Source organism: Manacus candei, unplaced genomic scaffold (genome assembly GCF_025592945.1).
Source record: "Manacus candei isolate 608988 ecotype Guabito, Panama unplaced genomic scaffold, ASM2559294v1 h1tg000069l, whole genome shotgun sequence".
Lineage (NCBI taxonomy): Eukaryota > Metazoa > Chordata > Aves > Passeriformes > Pipridae > Manacus > Manacus candei.
In genome coordinates, this window is record NW_026138117.1 from 5,095,862 (window position 1) to 5,111,129 (window position 15,268).

Below are 15,268 nucleotides of genomic sequence, written 5' to 3' on the forward strand. Positions count from 1 at the left end.
TGCATTCTGGGAGGCCTGAGAACTGATCACACCTGACATTTCCTCTTGGGAATACCAGCAATTTAAACCTTCTTGCATAACATTTTATTATCTTTCTTTCTAGACTAAGATGTTTTTAGATGAATACTTAACAAACCTTCATGGTGGTGCACTGCAGGCAATGAACTTGAACTGAAGTAGGATTTCAAGTATGGTGTATCACATTAAAAGGGTGAAAGGTGAAAACAATGTAAAATGTAGAAAAAAGTGATGACATTCACAACGATTAGGCTCTGATTCTGATGAGCAGACCAGTGGTCATTCAAGTTTAAAAAAAAAAAAGTCTATTGGGATGAATGTCTTCAAATTTTTAGACTTAACAAGAAAAATAGTCGCTGAATGCTTCACAAGCTTGTCCTGTATAAGCAAAAATTCCTATTATAATTTATTCTTTTATATCGCAATTTATAATAGCTCCGTGTTAATAGAAACTTCTTTTCAAAATGTAGAAACAAATTCAAAAAGATGAAAACTTAAAATTCATAGCTATGTACAGGGATATACTTAAAGGCAGATATTATTTCAGATGAGATGATGTTATCACTTACATAATACAGTCTCATGGCTCACGTGGTTAATATACAGGTTTTCACCATTACCCCTGTAAATGTTTTAAACAGTGAAGTATAAAGAGATGATCATAAATTATTTATTATTTCTGACTTTTGTTTCCAGACTATTCCTCCAACTTTCATTTATCTTGCTGAATTCAAATAGTAAACTTGAGTCAGATCAGTGACTAATTTCAGATAGTTCATTTCAGCAGCTATCTGGGGAAACCCAGGTCAGTCAAGATATGGTGTCTTGAGATCCTCACTTACAGATTTGGACTTCTTATTACTGCTGTGTTTGCAAGCCAAATGAAAGTTTTGATATTGTAGTAGTAATTTCATACATGGCACCTTGTTCAAACCTATTAAAATATCAGACTACTACATTCTCTGGCTGTGGAAGCAGACTAGGGATGACGAGATTTCTTCCAACTTTTTGGAAAAGGATTTTGTTTGTCTTGCTTTGGGTTTGTTTGTTTTTTATGCCAAAATTTTCATTTTCTTGGAACTGAATCGATAATGGTTTTTTACTAAATTCCTCTTGTTGAAGGAGTACAAACAAGCAACTCTTTTTCATGCTCTTTGTGTGTTGCTTAACATGTACTAAGCTCTTGGCAGGCAATGAAGAGGACATCAGGAGTTTTATTACTTACTGATATTTTTCATATTAAACCAAATTACTCCCTTCCTGCTCCATTTTTAAACAGGCTGCATCATGACCTGACTCCTGGTTCATTACCAGCCTGCAAGAAACACATGGGTGTTATTATTTAGATTTGCAGTTCTTACTGAAATTTTCTCTTTGTTACTTTCTCTACTGATGCAACAAAGAGTGTAATTGCTGTGCAAAGAAATAAGGGCACGGCCGTATCTTCAGCTGCTATGGCTTATCAGACTCTAAAAATCCTTTCGACATGCATCAACAGATTTCAAAAAAAACCCAGAAACTTCTGGAAAAATTCAGTACATGCCTATTTTCTCTACTTTTCATTCTGTTTTATATATGGAGGAATTTCAGGTAAAAGTCTTTGTTTGGAAGGTTATCTGGTGGTCTTCAGAAATTCCTTTGGAGATAGGCAACCTACAAACATGCTCATAAATGAAAGTGGTTCATGACAGAGGCACAAGATCTGTCCCATGACCATGTCTTTTAACTGCCCGCTCCCTGGCACACTTCTGGCTTGTGTCAGCTAACACTCTGCTAGGAAGTACCCTGTGGTACAGGGACTAGCCCAGGCTAGAGACTTTTCCCAGTCAGAAATGAAGCTGAGGACAACTTTTGAGACCACCCTTTGGAATTTAGTTTAGCCAAATGGAGAGAGACCTCTCTGTTCTCTGTTGGTGCTAAGATAACTCTGGATTGTCATGGTCCATCTGGATTTCTCAAATTTACACCACAATATAATCTGTAAATTAAACTCTAATGTCTGAGCGTTAGGAAAGAAAAGAAACAAACCCAACAAACATGCCTCGTTCCCTTTTGTGCAGACTAGTCTACCATGCAAATTCACTAATTCATCACTTAATTCATGATGTTTCTAACTCACAAGGTCTCTAATTCATAACTCACAAATCCTAACTTTTGCATCTATGACCTGAGAGAATGGGCTGAAGTTGTGTCAAGGGATATCAGAAAAAGGTTCTTCACTCAGAGGGTCACTGGGTGCTGGAACAGGCTCCCCAGGGAAGTGGTCACAGCACTAAGCCTGACAGAGTTCAAGAAGCTTTTGTATGATACTCTCAGGCACATGGTGTGACTCTTGGGGATGGTCCTGTGCAGGGCTAAGAGCTGGACTCAATGATCCTTGTGCGTCCTTCCAATGCAGCATTTTCTGTGATTCTGTAAAAGAGTTACCTAGCTGATGGTGAGAGTGCTTACCCTTCCTCCTCCCTGGTGGTGTGGAAACCCCATTTTTCATGATTCCCTGTTCACACCGTGAAGCTTAAAAGCCTCCGCAGTCCAGCTACTGTTGAATCTCTTTTAAAATCTTTTTTTTGGGTATTTATACCTTCCAACTTGGAAGTTTGGTCTATACAGTTCCCGTGAGTTATTTTATTCTGAAGAAACTGGAAGACAGTCAATATGGAAGCATGATGGCTGCTGGAAACAGTGAGCTGCAGGTGACTGTGGCTGCATAATGACCTTTAGCCCTTACTGGCCACTGTGTCCTGCCAACGTGTTGTCCTTGGTTTGACCTAGTGGCATTGTTCCCAGCACACATCAGGCCTTACTATTAGCTGTGTTTTAGCCAAAGACTGAGCAGGAGTTGAGTGAAAATCACAGGGATAAAGGTCTATGGAGTAGTTCTCAATTTTGTTGTGAATTTTCTTATGGCAGAAAAGAGAAAGGGGCAGGACAAATAGGCAGAACATGGCAAAAAATGTTGCAGCCTTGAAACCTGCAACATAAGGCTCTTTCAGTTGGAAAAAGCTGTAACTCCCAAGCATGGATGCTGAAAACTTTTTCATCTAAAAATAATTTGTGCTGTGTGCTACACTGCTAATGCAGACCCACTCTCAATCTCTACACCATCGCTTACACTGGCATACATGTGGAGCAACACAAAGTGTAATGTGACACTCTCATGTACAGCAAGTTCATCCCTTGTAGACTTCATAATGGATATGATGACCTTGTTAGCCAGTCTAGGTGTGGTCAGTTTTGTCAGTATTGGGCTATCAAGGCATAGCAGAGATTTTTGCTCAGCTTCGTAAGGTGTGTATACACATACCTACTAGGAGGTGCAAATATTCTCACCAATTAGATGTGGGATTTCTCAGGAAGCCTCTGTTTCCCTCACAGGACTGAAGCAGGTTATAGGAAAGAGTGAGCTGATGCACATCATGAAGCAGCAAAGATGTGCCTGGGGGTGCTACTCAGCTCGCATCTTGGGGACACCTCCAGGCCCCTGCAGAGATGCAGAGCATGAGAAAACAAGAAGCACTGAGCCACTTTCCAATTCTGAAGCTTTAAGAGGACTAAAAAATTACCTGTAAGGGATGTAAATGTTGTGAGAGTTAGGGAAATATTTAGGCATAATGGTAATTTTGTAGGCAGCTAGGGAACTGTTCTCAAGTCAAATGCTATTGTTCTAATCTAAAAACATGTAGAACTTGAAAACAGAGGAAGAGGGTTTGGCAGCATCTTCTCCTTTTCTATGCCACACGTGGAAGAAGGAGATAAAACAGGAATCTTCAGCACATCCCTTCATTGTTTTATACTTTTCCAATTGCCTGGAAATGAGGAAGAGAAGTGTGAAGAGGTAGAGCCAACACTATCTCCAGAAACATCAAGGCAATCTTAGTTTCTCATAATTTGATACACTCATACAGTGAAAATGACTGTTTCCAATTTCTTAAGGACTAAAAAATATTTCTAAGTTATGCACGGGTTAATAAACTCTAAGGCATGAAAGAGAGAGGAAAAGGATTAGGTGGGGAAGGAAAAGGATGTATAAGGGTTGGAATGATGACAGTCACTTCAGGCACAGGTTTCAAGGTTTAGCCAAAACTAGTTGAATACCTGCAATGTCACTGCATGATTTAAGTAGTGCCTATTATGGCTTGGATAAAATCCCTCCCTGTTGAACAGCTGGATTTTATATTATACAAAAATGTTCTCATTTAATTGCTGAAAACTAGTTATAATGTAGTTTTAAGTACTTGTGAAAAAAAATTTCTAGATTAAAATGATTGTATAGTTTATGTTTTAATTATGGAACTCTGACCTTATGCTCACTGGTAGACAAAGGAAGAACTTTTGAATATTTTTGAGCAGACCTTTACTGTCTTCCTGAGTTCAGACTAAGTGATGCCATCCTTCACAGAGATTTCTTGTAAAATTAGGTAAGAAACTATTTCTAGTCGAAGTTGGCTCAGCTGTTTATTTAAGACTGACCTACCCAAAATGAACAATGAATCTGAACTGCAACACTTCACAAAGCATTTCACCTAGTGAAACCTTTTTAGTAAACACCTTGTGAAGCGAGCACTTATAGGAAAATATTGGCTTGCTTAGCACTATGTGTAAGAAAAATGCCCCAACATTTCTTCAACAGAAAGTACAATGGGTAGACTACTAGTCATATTTAAGATAGTGATTTATAAAAGTATATAGCCTACTTACTAAATCAGGAGAATTTCCATCATTAATTGAGTCATCTAACCACTAAAGCACATGCTTCACTTTGTGCTTCATCCCTTGGTGGCTTTCTCAGAAAGTTGCAGCTTTATGGCAATACTTCGAAACACTCCAGAATCATCAGTGTTCCTTTCATAGTCAACTTCTTTCTCTTGTTTTTTTTTTTTTTTCCACTGTAGCCTAGATTTTATTTTTATATGCTACTAGTTTTTATGAAATTTTAAATGTTTCATCTTGGTTTTTTTTCTTTTTTCTTTTTTTTAAAATACCTTTTTCTGTAACTTCTTTACAAAATTTTTTGTTTCTGTCAATTCCTGCTTATTTCTCTTCTATGTTTTATATTGTTTTTCTGAGAAAGCTATGCACACATGGCAATTTCTCCACTCATATCCTCAATTCTTTACAAGTTCAAATACTCCTTTTCCCCTCTTCTTTTATACATCAGGTTTGGGTTCCCATTGTCCTTTTCTGATTCATTTAACCCAACTCCACTTGCTTTCATCATTAGGAGAAATTAGAGACTTTGAAACTAAAATACTATAAAATATTCAGTGTTGACAGCTCATTTATGAAATGCATTTGAAAAATATGGTGAGATGATGTCAGGTGTTAAATGTCAAATTCCTGCTTTTATAGAAAATGGAAAATTCCCCAATACAATGTTTAGGAGAGTCTTTTAAGGTTTAGAAACCTACAGTACTGAATATTTCAGCCTTTACTGAACATGCTTCATTGCTTCTTGGCTGTTAGTGCTGAGCAGGCAGAACAAGCCTGCAGAACAATAGGACCCTTCAGTCTAGGAAGAAAAGTGGGCATTTCCTGTATTTACTTTACTACTCAACAATCAACACTACTATTGAGAGAGGGAAACTTCTCTCCTTGGCTGTCCGTGCCCATCCCACAGCTGGCAAGTGGGCATCAGTAATCAATCTGCATGAGTGCATGGGGAACTACACCTGGGCCAGAGGGAAAGGAGTGGAGGAAAGGAGTACATGGCATGTCTCAAAGAAGAGGTTGAGGGATGTGGCTGTGCAGTAGGAGATCTGAGGCAGACTGGGCACGGAGCCTAAGACTTAGAAGTGAACTAACTCCCGTTAAGGTTAGATCAGGAGCAAGTAGTTCATACTCCAGTGAGCAGTTTGAAGGAATAACAGAAAATAGCAAAAGGGGGTGTCAGAGACTGAAGTGTTTGATGATTTATGCATTCTAGGAGACTTTTGCAGGCTTTTGACTTTTTGATGGGCAACTGGGCCCATCCCCCCTCCTCCAGCACAGATGTCAAGCCCAAAAAGGCGGGAAGAGCCGAGCTTGCAGGCTTTTGACTGTTGCACTGCACCTCTGATGGTCCATAGGAGCCCATCCCCCCCGCCAGTCGGGAAAGGGCGGGAACCAGGGCAGACACAGCAGCTCTTGCGCGGGGCCCAGGGAGAGGTTGGAGGCTCGAGGCATGGCCCGTGACACTGACCACGGATATGATAATTCATAACTTCTTGGAGTGTGGGGGCTTCCCTCCTTCACCCCCAGCAGATCAAGGCCACCACTTCAAGTGACAGACATGGAAGCTGCAACTATCAAGTTTCATCGCTGGACCCCATGGGTGGTGACTATGGACATCTGTCCACTCTCAGCTTTTCTTTCCCTTACTCTCCTTTGCTCTTATCCTGCCTTTCTCTCCCCTATGCATTTTTCTCCTCCCCAGAAAGGTTATGACAGCACCCAAAAATGTTAACTTACCTATTGATTCAAAATTGTTAAAATAAATCTTATCAGTATATGTTTTCATACACCGATTATTTAGTGTCGTTTCCCTTTAATCCACCCCAAAGGAATTTTTGATAAAACCTGGGTTACCCCCTCCCCCCTCTTTTCCTGGGGCGGGTCGTAACAGGGGGTAGGAAAGAGAACCTGATAAAGAGAAGAAATTTTTGAAAGATAGAGGTTGTCTAAACAGGGAGACAGGTATTAGCCACTTTTGTAGGAAGAAAGAAACAATGTAGGGAGAGTTTGACAGGGAGTGGGAGACAAGTAAATGTATTTAAGAACTAGAGAAGAGGAAACTGCAAACAGGTGAGAATACAGAGAGGGTGTGTTGAAGGTGTTGTTTGAAGGAGGAGGTTAGTGGAGAGACTGGGAATGATAGCCAGTGGGAAGGAGCTCATGGACTAGCTGTACTATGGGAGCCTCCAAAAACAGGGAGACTGGAGGCACCTACTTTGGAGGATGAGGGAATGAGATTATATATGGAAGTAGACTACGGTCTGAGTTAGAAGTCAAAGAAAACAGAGACTATGACAACAAACTCCATCTCACAAGACTGAGGCAGTATGCCAAAAGGTGGCAGATAAATTTCATGAGGATAAATGTAAGGTAATATATATATAGATAAAAATAATCTAGCCCATGCTTGCACGATTCTAAACATAGAACTGGCATTTATAGCTCAAGGAAGAAATTGTGGACTAATGTTATGAATGCATTTTTTGCTCTTTATAGCTGCGGACAACACCAACAAAGAAAAGAAGGACATACCTGAATCTGCCAGTAAAACTTGGTTTACATATTTCAGGTATCTTAGCATAAGGAGAGCTATTATCAACTAAAGAATAAAAATTATGAAAGGCCAAGCAAAGGTGAGATGCATGAAACTCAGGTAGTACAGGTTGCTTCGATCTCTTCAGAATGGGGGATGATTGAGAAATATGATTTTAGGAATGAAAAGGAGCATCTGCCCACGGGTCCCAGCTGCTAGTCCTCACACAGGTCACATTCATTTTGCATATGTGGACCCAGAGTTGAGCATAGATGTGAACTAACTTTTATCTATTGCAGACAATCAGGGAATTAGCATCCTGTTTGACCCAGATTGACAAATACTTTCAAATATCTAAAAATGTGGGACTGAAAAAAAATTGATAAAATTAAATCACTTTTTTAACAGAAAACAAACTTGCAATATCTGCAAGTGCTGATGATACTTTTATTGTTTATGACCACAACAGTTCTTCCCTTACTGAGTGTTACAGAGAGAGGCAGGAAACCTGGCCAAACACAGAGGTATAAGCACAGTGTGCTGGCACCTTTTGAGTAATGTTCCAGTTGCAGTCTAAACTCCTTTAGTGCTGCACTGATTGCTACTCTGCCCTACATTTGATGTAGTAGACGTGACTGCCTTTGTGTAACTCTACTTGTGGCTGAAAACCTCTTGAATGAGAAATTCAAAGAGTGTTCTTGAGATTTCCATGCAAAATTACTCTTACCCTGAGGAGCTGTTTTAGTCTGCTTTTTTCAAGGTTTCCAAAAAATATTTATAAACAGTAAAATGATGGGTTTAGTCTAGTTTTCCTAAGAATGTCTTTCAAAGACTGTTTTTTAAGTATCCACTGCAATGAAAACATATGGAAAAGCCCATCAATCTTTCATATGCAACTGATTTGTAAACAGTGTGTTTTGGCCAATTTTATTTTAATGTGTTATAACTGGCTGACATTAGGCTTCAGAAGGGGAGTTACAATAACAAGAATAATTAATACATGAATGGGGTTGATAGAAACTCTGTAAGAGTCATCTCTTTTTAATATTGTTTAAATTATTCCTTTGGACAGAGATCTTCTATGTTCCATAATCATCTAAGTTTACTTTTTAAAAAGGAAAGTTACCCAAATCCATTCAAAAATTTCTAAAATTATGCTAAAGAAGAAAAACACTTTGTCTTCATGCTTTAAAGTCAGGAACAGAAACACAGTCAGAGATGTGTAGCTTGCATTTCTCTCAAGTGGTGTGTGGATTTGGCCAGCTTATAAATCATTGCATATTTTATCTCACACATGCTCATATTTTCTGAGTTCCCAGCGAAGCCTTTTGAGTATTTTTTTTTAAGATATTTTATCTGATTTCAGTGGCGGTCTGAAAAATAAAAGCTAGACATGATTCCAGTATGGGGAAACTGGAATGCTTTATTGAACACGAGAACACAATTTTAAAGGCATCTGGGGCTGGACATGTTAATGAAGGGGACAACCTATGTTAATTGGGGAGTTACACAAGTTTTTACTGCAATTTCCAAATAGTTAATTTTTCTTCTAGTAGGATTACATGGGGGATAGAGGGATTACAGGGGTTTAGACATGGTTTTAACAATCATCTCAAAAAGTCCTTTCTTAATTCTGCTTGGAGCCAGGTTTATATCTCCGGGTTGCACATGAACAGGTCTCAGGACAAGGGTCCAAACTTCTTGAATCACGAGATGTTTGTCGGCCTTGTTTTCCAAGGTTTGTGATTCAACTCCTTTTGCTGAGAGCTGGTTTTGGGCTTCTACAGATTTCTGTCTATGCTCTGTGAGCTTGCTTTCTGTGCCAGGAGAGAGGAAAGAGTTATTGCAACATCCTCTCCATAAGTCATTGATGCCATCCCTTTCCAGAAAACCTAGAAAATTATGGATCTCAACTGCTGTAGATACCAGTACGAGGAAGGTGAGGAGACAGTCTGCAATTGCTCTGTAGAAGGCCAGCTGGGGCCTTGGGCTATTTTCTCCCCCATGTTCGGGTGCCTCTGAAAGCTGCCCTAAAGAGTAGCTCCTTCGTAGTCGTCTATCAATGCCACCATACAACTGCTTCACTTACTCTTTTTCTTTTCCCTTCTTTGCTGCTGTGGCTTTCCTGATGACTCCTAAGCCTAAGGGTCACAGGGAGGTCCAGGGGAGGAACCTACTGGGCACAGAACTCCTTGGAGGGGCAGGAGACCTCCTGCGAGTGGGGCACAGCCTGCTAACCATGCTCCTTCCCCTCCTCGTTGCTTGCATTTGAACACCTCACCCAGTTGGTGTAAAAATATGTCAGATTTGTAATGTTTTCAGTAAACTGAAACATGGCCTTGAAAAGCTGCTCTTGAACAAAGCAAAACAAGCTTTTATAAGCTTCTGCTAGGTAAAAAAACAAGGGAAAACAAAATTTTTGCAACTTGTAAAATCTATGCACCTAACTTTCTAAAAAAGGAGATAAGGTCTGTTCTATGATGAGATCTATGTTGGAGACAGTTTATCTAAAGTACATATTTGGCTTCTTTCCTTTACCTCTGTCCTTTCATTTGCAGTCATTTATATCTTTTGCCTTACTTGCTCCTCCTCCCAAATATGCCGTCATTCTGCAACTGTTCCCTGCAGTGCTGCTGAGCAACACAGCACAAATAACACACTAATGAAGGGTGGGGACATAAAGAGAGCACTTGCGGTTGAATCATGTGAACAAAAACCACTATTTCCAGTTTGCCTACATGTAATATGAAATTCTACCCTTGGTGTGTCCTTGTTTAAGACAAGAAAAACAACAAAGTGCTGTAGTCTGACTCCTCTTCCCCCCCTTCAGGCTGAAGCTCAAGAAATTGAAATCAGGAGGACATGAAGCTCGCTCCTTCTCTGGTGGCATAAGGGAAGCTGAGAGTATTCAGAACTCAAGAACTGCTTCTTCCATTTGCTCCAGGGTGGAAGAGATGCTTCCTCACATGGTATCACCTTCCCAGTTCTGCAAAGAGTGGCCACTCTTTGACCTGGAGAGACCACTTTGTATGTGTGAGGGAGACTGGTCATTACAGTAAGATGAACTTTTTAATGCATCTTAAAAAAGCACTGAAAAAGCACAGCTGCTTTGTCAATTTTAATTCACTTTCTAACTCCATGCTTAGCACTCATGAGAGGTTTATATTACCAGTTTAATAGCTTACATTACGATCAGCTCAAACTACTAGTGTGATTTAGAAAGCGCTGGAAGAGTGGTATTGAAAAAGGCCATGAGCACAGCACACTCTTTCAATTCATTTTCCCATCATTCTGTCATTCTGGACAGCTCCTAGATATTCCTCTGAGTTTACCTAGGTACAGTGTATGCTTGGCCTGGTGTGCTCTGGATGATGCCCTCCATCTGTGCAATACACCATGCTTGACATGGTTATGGTCTCCACAGACTGGTGAGCTGGTCTGAAGGATGGTCCTGGCAGGAGTCATAAGATGTACGTTAAATGTATTCAAAGAAATCTTCTAATCTTCTTCCTGAGGAGGCTTCATCTCCCTAGTGCAGACTAAGTGTCACCTTGTCACAGGTGAATTGTTAAGAGAAGTCCTCATTGTGGGGTTAACTAAAAGGGGCTTATTAATCATTAAACCATGATGAAATGATAATTAGTTGATGACAGAATGAAAATTAAATTTCAATCAAATGGTGATTAAGCAACAATTGAATGGTAATTAAACAATGATGTAACAATGATTTGATGATGACTTCACAATTATTTAAATTATGGTTAAAACGATAATTTAGACAGATGTCAAACACGCTACTACTTACTACACTTCTAATAATTAAGCTATAGATGGATATATAAATGCTGCTAGCATACAGTAAACTCTTTGGCCTAATGCAAAATATTGCTTACCTTGTTCTAGATATGAGATCCTGGGTCAGGGATTTCTCGGACTTGAAAAGTTACCTTGAGAGGTGTCTCTCCCCAAGAGGAGGTCACTGCTGAGGAGCCTTTTGCTGTACAGGATTGCTCAGTAGGTTCAGGGAGGCTACAGGTATTTATAGTATCAAGTGGCTGACTCATAATCAATCCCCCCATTTGGTGCATGTACTGGAGTGAAGCTGTCTCAGTTTTACTTTTGTCTAGTCCCAGCTCAAGCTGGTACCATTAATTCCCGGTAAGACATGGCCTAGACTCCTTAGTCCCTGAGAAGGCCATGCAGAGTTCTCCTGGCTTGCAGAACAAGGCTGATTTCATTTTAAGTTCTGACCCCTGAGATACCTGACCACAGCCCCCACAAAGACAATCCAGTAAACATACCAGCAAAGAAGGTGTCTCAGTCAGAGTTCCAAGACATCCCTGATAAAATCAGACCCTGATAAACTCAGTCAAAACTTCCTTGATGGGGAGTAGTGGGCAGCACAAAGAAACCCTGATGGGTGCAGGACAAAGAAACCGTGACCTTCCAGGAAAACAGGAGTCAAACGACAACTGTCCCAGGAACAGATGTCCTATACACAGATATTTATGCCATAAAGGTGTAAAAAGTAACTTGCTGCCTACCCAAAATGAGCTTCTCTGCAAGAGGTCTCCCGGACAGATTGGACACTTGCTGGGGATGCAGCATGGAGTCTGGAGCTGACTCCGGACTTTGCAATGTGGATCATCTTTATTTGATTAGACCCACTCTTGAGAGCAGTTTGGTCAGTGTCATACTGGTAACACCTTGCATAAAATATTTATAGGCATGCACACAGGTAAAGGTTTGTAAGTATGTATTTGTTTCACTCATTGGAATACAGCAGTAACTTCTAATATATCTATATTTGCTTTACTCCTGTAATATATATACTTGTTTTCATAGTAGTAATTTTGCAATGACTTGTAGCATATATTTATATGTTTTTACTACTAGTAGTTTTTGTAGTAATTCATAATAAAGAAATTCACAGAAACCCCGATGTCTGTGTCCTTGTGTACTCCAGAATTCTGAGGACCTCATGGTCACCATCGTTCACACCCATGAGTCAGGTAAACCCCACAGGTTGTGTCCATGACCGCTGCAGTACCATCTCTGGAACCTAGAGAAAAGACAGAGGACAAAAAGAGCACATGGAAATCCAGAGAGGGAAAGCATTTGAATTCAAAGAATTTCAAAATGAGCTTCATTCATTTTGGAACATAGCAGCTTCCTATGCCATCTGCAGCTGTATTTACTGTGTATGGAGAGCTGGCTTTGATTACCAAAATCCAGGCAAAATATTATCCTTGCCCAATAACTTGATAAACGCAGCACCACTATTTTACCGTAACTTTCATACCACAGGTGAGGTGCTACCACAGTAAAGCAAGGACCATGGGAACAAAGGTGACTAGCTGGGTAAAAGAACACACGTGACATTCTTTCCTCTACTCCTATAGCAAGATAGTCCTTGAGTGACTGCCAGCAGGAAAAATGAAGGAATTTTAATGAAATTCAGCAGAAAATCTCCTGTGGCTGTTGAAAATAACAATATTGGAGCTTTCTTTCCTGTTCTTTAATTTTTTCTTTGTCTTGATTTTTTTTCTCCTTATCTTCAAAATGCCAATTTATAGCTGTAGTCCATTTGTGTTTTATAGCAATAAATCCACACATAATGAATATCTCCAGGGGAGAAAGCATGATGTTAAGTGGGAGCTGGGATTGCTTAACACCACTGTCAGCATCTGCCAACTCATTTTTACAGGTTTCACTCACAGAAAACCATCTCACGAACTGCTTCTGTATTCCACATTACTGTTTGCTTTCCTTTGGCTGAGGAGAACCCAGCACTTCAGGTAATGGAAAGTACCTGAGGGTATTTCTGGAAGCAACATGAAATTACTATCTCAAAACATAATGCAACCTGTGAGGGAAATTGTTTTCCTCTCTTCTGTAACATATTCCAATAAAAAGAATGATCATAAACCAAATGATTAATTAAAACACATAAAATGTATTAGAGATGCTGTAGGCTATTCAGCCAGGTCTGAAGACTGGGTTCATCTTCTCCAGTGTAGACATCCAGAGTACAGATAAATTTCTATGGCTGAGATAATTTTGAAGCAGACAGAGGGGAGCAGGTCAGAGGACTGCTCCCCACAACTCCTGCTGACCACAGGTGGATTGTCTGCTGAGATGAACTCTGTCCTAAATGCTTAAGTCAGGCTTTGGGAAAGCCTGACAGATCTGGGATCTGAAAGTCCTGAAGAGCTTGCCATGAAAGGAAGGTTATAAGGAGGAATGCGACATGTACACCCAGGGAATGGGAAGAAGGAAGATATAAGGAGAGGAGTGTGGCAGGGGGACACCGACATCTTGGCAGAAAGAAAGCTGAAGACTGTTTTAATTTCTGCTGGGGGCTGTAGGATGAGAATAGGATTAAGGAGAAGCTGTTGTGCTGTAAGGAGTTGGTCTCCTTGGGGTAAGATGAGAGAATTGCAAATTACTCTTAAAAAAGTTTGAGCTAATATTTGTGTTTGAGGTACGTGTGGAAGGAAAAGAAAAGAAGCAAAACCATCTGGGTAGTGTTATGTGTTGTGAGTGCTGCTGATTACTAAAAGCCCACTGAAAAAATAGTTGTTGATAATCAGTATGCTACAATGAATGACAGGAATGCCACAGGGAGGAGACTGTCACAGGTAAGATTTTTTTTGTTTATATGCAAGAATGACAATGAAAGTCTGCCTCATAGGTTTTAAATATATCCATTTTTAAGGCTGATAAATCTTAACTAGAGCTAATATACCAGCACTGAGCAAAAGCTATGTCATGACACAGCCATAGCAGTTTTCTATTTAAAATGGTTTTGCTCATTTCCCTCCAGTTTCCCACCAGTTTCTACTCCTTATTTCAAATTGGACTCTTTCTATTGTCCTTCCTGTTTGCACGCAGCTCCTCTTTTTGCAACCTATGTTTATGGTAAGGTAGGTACACAGTGACTGCAAAGAAAAATCGTTGTGCCAAGAAATGTATTTTAGACTTTACAACACATAATCAGATAATTATGGAATGGTTTGGATTGGAAGGGTCCTTAAAGATCATGTACTAAAGAATAATAGATAGGTGTTATTAATAGAGAAATAACAAACTAGTAATAAGCATTACTAATTTTTCAGTTACTGGTAGTAAGTATGACACTACAGTTCCAGATGTGTTCACTCCAAATTGCTTGGGCTTTTCCTAAGACTTCCTTGCAATTAGGTAAGCATCAGATCCCTATTTAGGGTGTGCACAAAGCTTCTGATGACTAATCAATTAAAAACTATTAACAATGGCTATATTGTTTATTTGTTACAACATTTTAGCAAAAACAAGGCTTCTGCAGGAGCACAGTGACAATGCCAGTACAAGACCCTGAAACATGCATCCAGCAGACAAAAAAATCCACTGCTTGGCAAAATATTAATCGAAGTATTCTACCTAGTCTCTGGAAGCATTTGAGGCAGCACTTAGCACAGTGATTTATGTTCAGCCTTGGAAAGTCAGTAAATTACCCTCCAAAGGCAAAGGGTACATGCTCCAGCCATGGGAAATCAACTGCCATAGATAATTATTTTATCATGAGCGTTATCTTCTAAACACCTGTTACTTTGATTTTCTTGCTTTTTAGGTGAAAGGGATGTCAAAGCTGAGGCAAAAATAGTTTTGAATTTTGTTTCCTATGTCTCATGCTGTTCTGAGCTTTTACAGTGGTTGAAGAAAGCAGCAGTACAATAATTTCTACATGCTTCTAAGGCAGCTAATCCTTCCTGCTAATCTAGGGTGAAATCACCAACATACCCTACTTTCTCCTGAGATAAGAGTTCTATTTTTCAAAGCTTAATCCTCTGCAAGTTACTGCTTCTAAATATTCTTTCTTTTTCAGTTACCATATTTCAGGGTCTTCTGCAACTGTGTGCATCCTTTTTGTGTTCTTCTAGCAATTTGAAGAATAGTCTTGTATGGGTTTCCTTGGGCCATTTTGTTACTCTGGTTTACTTATTGCTTTTGTTCATGTAATGACAG

At 39.7% G+C, this 15,268-nt stretch overlaps 1 long non-coding RNA gene across 1 annotated transcript; it reads right to left on the minus strand.

Moving 5' to 3' along the window:
* Positions 1–9,039: 9,039 nt before the first annotated feature.
* On the minus strand, positions 9,040–11,892 carry LOC127479689 (uncharacterized). The gene is made up of 3 exons (XR_007907654.1): positions 11,563–11,892; positions 10,594–10,712; positions 9,040–9,078 (listed from the first exon to the last, which is right to left on the minus strand). It is a non-coding gene; the product is annotated as an uncharacterized LOC127479689 (long non-coding RNA).
* Positions 11,893–15,268: the final 3,376 nt, after the last annotated feature.